We start from the raw sequence: 6,290 nt of genomic DNA, 5'->3' as shown, positions 1-6,290 counted from the left end.
CTGGCTTCACGTGAGAAATGATCCTCAGGACTTTCATATCCCTCTTCTGAGTCATCATCATCATCATCCTCTTCTTCTTCGCCTTCAGCAGCCTCTCCTGCTCCCCCTTCCTCCTCATCACACAACTCTTGAGTAAGCATCACTTCTAGATCCTTTTCTACCTTGTTATCGAACTGCTCCTGAGTAAGCTGGTCCTCTAGTGCTTGCTCCTCATAGGTTGGCTGCTCATCATGCTCAGGGCATCGGGCTGCACTGTCTGGTGTCCACGACATTATTTCGCGCTTTGTTCTAATAGATGCAAGAAAGTGTGATTTAGGTACGCGAGAAGGTATAAGAAATCAAAAAGGTCTATAAACCAAAGTAGTCCTATAAAACAACAATATATAAAAAATGAGAAGTAGCAGTGGTAGAGGCCTCAGAAACATGTCAATCATCATCTGATCTTGAACTTAGAGGATCAAGGCATCATAACAGAGAAGAGATGAGAAGGTAATGTAGGGGCGGCTGCTAATGATACCAAGTTCCTCATAAGTTATTGATCATCAGCTCATATTCCATATAATGTATGGACTTAGACAATTTCATCATCGGCAAAACAAAGGAGAGGAGAGGGGAGATTTGGCAAAAAAAGGCAATAGCTGCTTAACAAACATAGAGAGGAAAAGGTGTAAAAATAAGCAGCTGCTGCTTCCCAAACATAGAGGATAGGAAAAATAGCCAAAAAACAGTTGACTGCTGCCACATGGTTGGAAGACCCCTGCAGATCAAAATCTGGTAACTTAGATAGCCAGCTAGTAGTAGTAGGAGAGTAGCTAGCAATAAGTAGAGTAGCTAGCAGCTAGCTAGTACCAGTAGTAGTTTCTAAGAGTATAGGGAAGACGGCAGAGCAGTAGCCAACACTAGAGTAGTAGTAGAACAACATCAGCAGTAGGAGGACAGTAGTTTCTAAGAGTATAGGGAAGAGGACAGCAGCAGTAGTAGAGCAGAGTATAGGGAAGAGGACAACAACAGAGTAGTAGTAGTTTCTAAGAGTATAGGGAAGAGGACAGCAGCAGTAGAGCAGCAGCAAGAAGACTCACTGTGCATATATAAAACAGTGGGCATATATAAGCATATATTAAAACAGTTGGCATATATAAAACAGTCTATTTTCAAGAGTTCAAGAGCCATCTAAGTTTCATGCTGGAATTAATAATACAGCAAGCAAGCAACTTCTTAGTAATACAGCTCAGTAATATATCCTAGTTCCAACCTAGCAGACCTATCTTCTAATCATCAAGATCACACAAGCCAACTTCAGACAGTTTACACTGGGACCGATTAGAACTCAATACCTCACACGGAAGCAAAACAACAGTTCACAATTTTCAAAAGATTTGACTGTATGCTATGGCAGCAGTTGGACTGCTACCTACACACACAAATGACAACAACAACAGTTCAGGTCACAAATATTTAGCAATGAGGACCAGATACATGTTCACTTAATCATGCAAAAGAAATAGACTAATCCTTCAAATATCAGCTAATGATTACTTGAATAGAGTATTCACTGTTGCACAAAAGTGACACTTCACTTCACAAATTCAAGCCAAGCTGCTGCACCATCAAATTGCAATAAAACATTGTTACTCCTAACTTTCACATAAAAAAAGACAAACTGCTATTGGTCAGATCTTGCTAGCATAGGTACTACTAAGCTAAACAACAGTACCTACCAAGCCTGGTAGGGCGAAATCTCTTGGGTGACTACTACGAATGATGAGAAACCAACTTTATCATTAACATCATGGACATATGAATTTACCAAACAGAAACATAACTATAATCACAACTACTGGCTGTGTGGATAGATAGACCCAATTTCAATCACACCCTAGAGATGAATAAAATAGCTGTACATGTGAGCTCAATCCTAGACCAAACCACAAAGGCCGAAAATCAAATAGCATGTTTTCACAATTTCACTTAATAGACATGTCAATAATGCCAACACATGTCAATAATGCCAACAATAATGTCAACTTAGAACTTAACAGACATGTCAATAATGCCAACAACTCAGAACTGATGCACAGTTGAACATTCTGATTCTATACAAAAGGTAATTATAGAATCAAGAATTTCATTCCCGAAACTAACATAGGGCTATTTTACAGATATATGCATATGGATTTGTAACTTACGGAAGCTGCAGACTTGTGAAGATTATTGAAAACTAGAAAAACAAACTAGCTATCACTAATACCATCACTGGTAAAGCTCACCTAACAATGTGTATAAATGTAAACAACTACTGAATTCACTGAAACTTAGAAACAGACTACTTTGTTTTTAAGCAATATCATGCTCTATAAGCCTAGGCAGATGTCATAATTGAAACCATTATCTACCTACATAGAGTATGTAAGTAACAAATAAAAAAATACATGACAACCTGTGCAGAAGATGAAAGAGGTACTTTGCAGCTAGACGTAACAGGACGGCAGGACCTGTACCTGTATGTCTATGACACACACATATATAGATGTGTGCGCTCATATTTAATTAATTTGCATACTTTGCCTCATGTCGATCGATGATAACAATGCATATATGCATTTGGTTCGCTGAAAATTAAGAGGCATCAGTATATAGCCTATATTTAGATTAGTGGTGTCATTGTCACTCTAGCTAATGGTTGCCTATGATAACAAGCATTATCACCAATGTCTAAATTAAATAACTTTTTTTGCTGGTGTCTTATGATTATCATTGCAGCCAACTAGAGAATTTTATCGCTGACTACGACAACAAAATATGATCACAAAAGAATATCAGCTTTTCAAATGTGTGCTTGTACTACTAAATGACAAACTGCTATTGTTGTTTGGCAATATCAGAAAAGATATTGACGGCACACCGAGATTGCTCCGCAAAGGAAGGAAGGGGAGAGAAGGGAGCGGGCATACCTGGTGGGTGATCATCGCCGGTGAAGAGGTGGCGAAGTGGGGCGGGGTTCGCCCAGCCGTTGGAGGGGGCGCACGGGTGCGCCGCTGGATTTTTAGATGTATCAGGAGCTTACCAGGAGATGAACAGCTCCTTGATTGCGTTAACCATCTTGTCTGTGCTTTGGACAGGAAAACTACCTGATTATATTGTCAAACAACAATAATGTCAGTTGGAGTAGCAAGCAGCACAAGGACTACAAACTTTCGCAGAAAGCCAGACTATATAAAGGTGATAAACTGGTAATGCAGCGATTGTGGATCCAGCTATAAACATAGTACTTAGGAACGAAGATTTATTAAGGACCAAATAAAGGGTTAACAAAATGCTCCCTGTACTGCGACAGGATTATGAGACATCATGATCACAGGAGGACCAAACTAAACTAAACTACCCAGCCATGAGCTCATGATTCCTGCAACTACCATGACACAACTACAAGTTGCAAGGATGCTATTTTGGTATTTTCAGAATACCAGAACCATATGTAACTACCTATGAGCAGTAAAAACTCTGTCCTGCCTTGTTGACCACAAAATTAGCACAGTGTGTGCCTTTTGTATGTCTTTTCCTCCCTGAGTAGAAGTGCAGAATGCCAGTTTGCTACATTTTCTACCTCTGACAACATGAGCAGCAGTAGAAAAATCTGTTTTTTTAATTGCCGGGTAAGCGGGGAAAAAAGTCGATAAAATTCTTTTGGGCACATAATTTCAGCAAGGATCATGTAATTTTGAGCACGAATTACACCGAACATCTGTAGGACACACTAGAATTCCATCCAGTAGCACATACATGGCAAACAATAAACATAATCTCTCTCTATAGCAGCAAGTAGGCCAATCATCAACCGAGGTCAGTTGAATCGGAGGAGGAAGTGGCCCTTGGGGGGTTCCATGATCCATCCTGATTCCCAACTCTCTCTTGCTGTCACCATGTCGCTTGAGAACGAGGGGGGGGGGGGGGAAACAAAAACAAAAAAGTTCAGATCGGGGACGACCTCACCGTTGCTTGCGCGTCGACGACGCTCGTCGTGGTCCCGCGTCCCTCGTAGCCGCAGGTTTCAGGTCTCTCGCTTCGGATTGGATCCTCCATCGAGGCTGGACTATTGGAGGCTGAAGGCTCCTCGCTCGCCGACGGCGTCGCCGCTCCTCTAGTAACCCTAGGGCGGGGAGGAGCAGGCGCGCGGGTGCGGCGAGGGGGCGTAGGTGCGGGGAGGGGGCGCGCGGGTGCGGAGATGGGGCGTGCGGGTGCGGGGAAGAGGCGCGGGCCAGCGTCGGCGGGGAAGGGCGTGGGCCGGCGTCGGCGGGGCAGCCTAACGGTGTCGGAGGAGAAGAGAGCGCCCAACAGCAGACAACACCCGTGCGCCCCTGGTTTTATAGTCGGGATGATTTGTAGGGGCGGTTTCTGATCCAGCCGCCCCTACAAATGCATTTGTAGGGGCGGTTCCTGATCCAGCCGCCCCTACAAATACATTTGTCAGGGCGGTTCCTAATCCAACCGCCCCTACAAATATTTTTTATTTTTTAAAATTATTAATTCTATATTATAAAAACAATTGTGTATATATAAAACAATTGTGACCAAAATAAAAGTAATATAAAAACAATTGTATATATGCACAAATATAATATTTTGTATTATTCTATATATGAAGAAATATATATATATAAACAATTGTAGTCAAAACAATATAGAAAACCAAAAAAACAAAAATTTAAATTTTGAATTTTAAAACTTCGACTACAATTTTATGACATTAAATGAAATAAAATAAAAATGTTGTAAACATAAAAGTTATATAACTCATCAACATGTACAACTTTTATTTTTGTCATCTTATCACGTGACTTGTTTGAACGATTCAAATTTTGAAATTCAAACAATTTCAACTTGAAACAATATTTTGAAAGAGTAAATAATTTCAGATGAAAAACTCATGAATACCAAAGTTATAGAACTCATCAATATGTATAACTTTTAGTTTGATCATATTTTCATTTGACCAAATTGAAATAGTTGAAATTTTGAATTTCAATAATTGGCAACTTCAAACAAGATTTTAAAACCTTAAATGATTTCAACAATAAAAGTCGTGAACATAAAAGTTGTTGAACTCTTCACTATCTACAACTTTTATTTTGGTCACTTCTTCATGTGATAAAGCATTAGTAAACATTGTTCATAAATTCACATATGACTCATATTTTCCTGAACTATACGAGAAACATGTTGATTCATGAATAATATTTAATATCACTTTGTTAGATGAAGAAATGATCAAAATAAAAGTTGTAGATCTTGATGAGTTATACAACTTTGGTATCCATCACTTTTTCAGCTGAAATCATTTAATGGTTGAAAATGTCGTTCGAACTTATCATTTTTTTAAATTTGAAAATTTAAAGTGCTCAAACTTTGTCAAATGAAAAGAATGACCAAATCAACACACAAACTTGATAGGGCAAGATTTTAGAAAAATTTATTAAAAAAATCATTACATTTGGAGTTAGTATGAGGGAGAAAGACTAGTTACAAATTTTACCTAGAGATTAAAAAGTAAAAGCACAACTGTTCATGATGATTAATGATGAACAAGTGTGATTTCCCTTTTTAATCTGTGGCAAAAACTTGTAACTAGTTTTTCTCCCTCATACTAACTCCAAATATGATGATTTTTTTTCTAAAATTTTCTAAAATCATGCTCTAATATTTTAGTCTAGTTATCTATCTTTGTCACTAATTTTGAATAATTCAAATTTTAAATTTTAGAAAATGACAGCTTCAAACCTAATTTTCAAACACTAAATGATTTTAGCTGTAAATGTGATGAATATAAAAGTTGTATAACTCGTCAAGATCTCCTACTTTTATTTTGGTCATTTCTTCATTTCATAAAGTGTTAAGTGATTTCATAAAGTTTTAGTAGTAATAGAGTGGATGTTCAAATAGAGTCATCTGGATGTTGCGAAGGGTAGTCTCACACACATGCATAAATGTAGTCTCACACACATACAAAAATATGTAGTCTTACACACGTACATAAATATATAGTCTCACATGCATCCATAAATAAAGTCTTACAAACACATACTTACATAAACACTCCATGTTCAACAACTAGCTAGCTCGTTGTAACGACTTTCCCCTTGACACCTTTTCGTTCCTATGGCAATATGTCTTTGGGGATGTTCTTTTTCACAACACTGATCTTCTTAGGAAAGTCTATAAATAGCGACATCCCATCGTAGTTATTGTGAGCTTCAACATCGTCCACGCCATCAACTCCAATAATGTGTTGTTTC

Source organism: Miscanthus floridulus, chromosome 2, assembly GCF_019320115.1.
Source record: "Miscanthus floridulus cultivar M001 chromosome 2, ASM1932011v1, whole genome shotgun sequence".
Lineage (NCBI taxonomy): Eukaryota > Viridiplantae > Streptophyta > Magnoliopsida > Poales > Poaceae > Miscanthus > Miscanthus floridulus.
Note: the sequence above shows the minus strand (reverse complement) of the source record.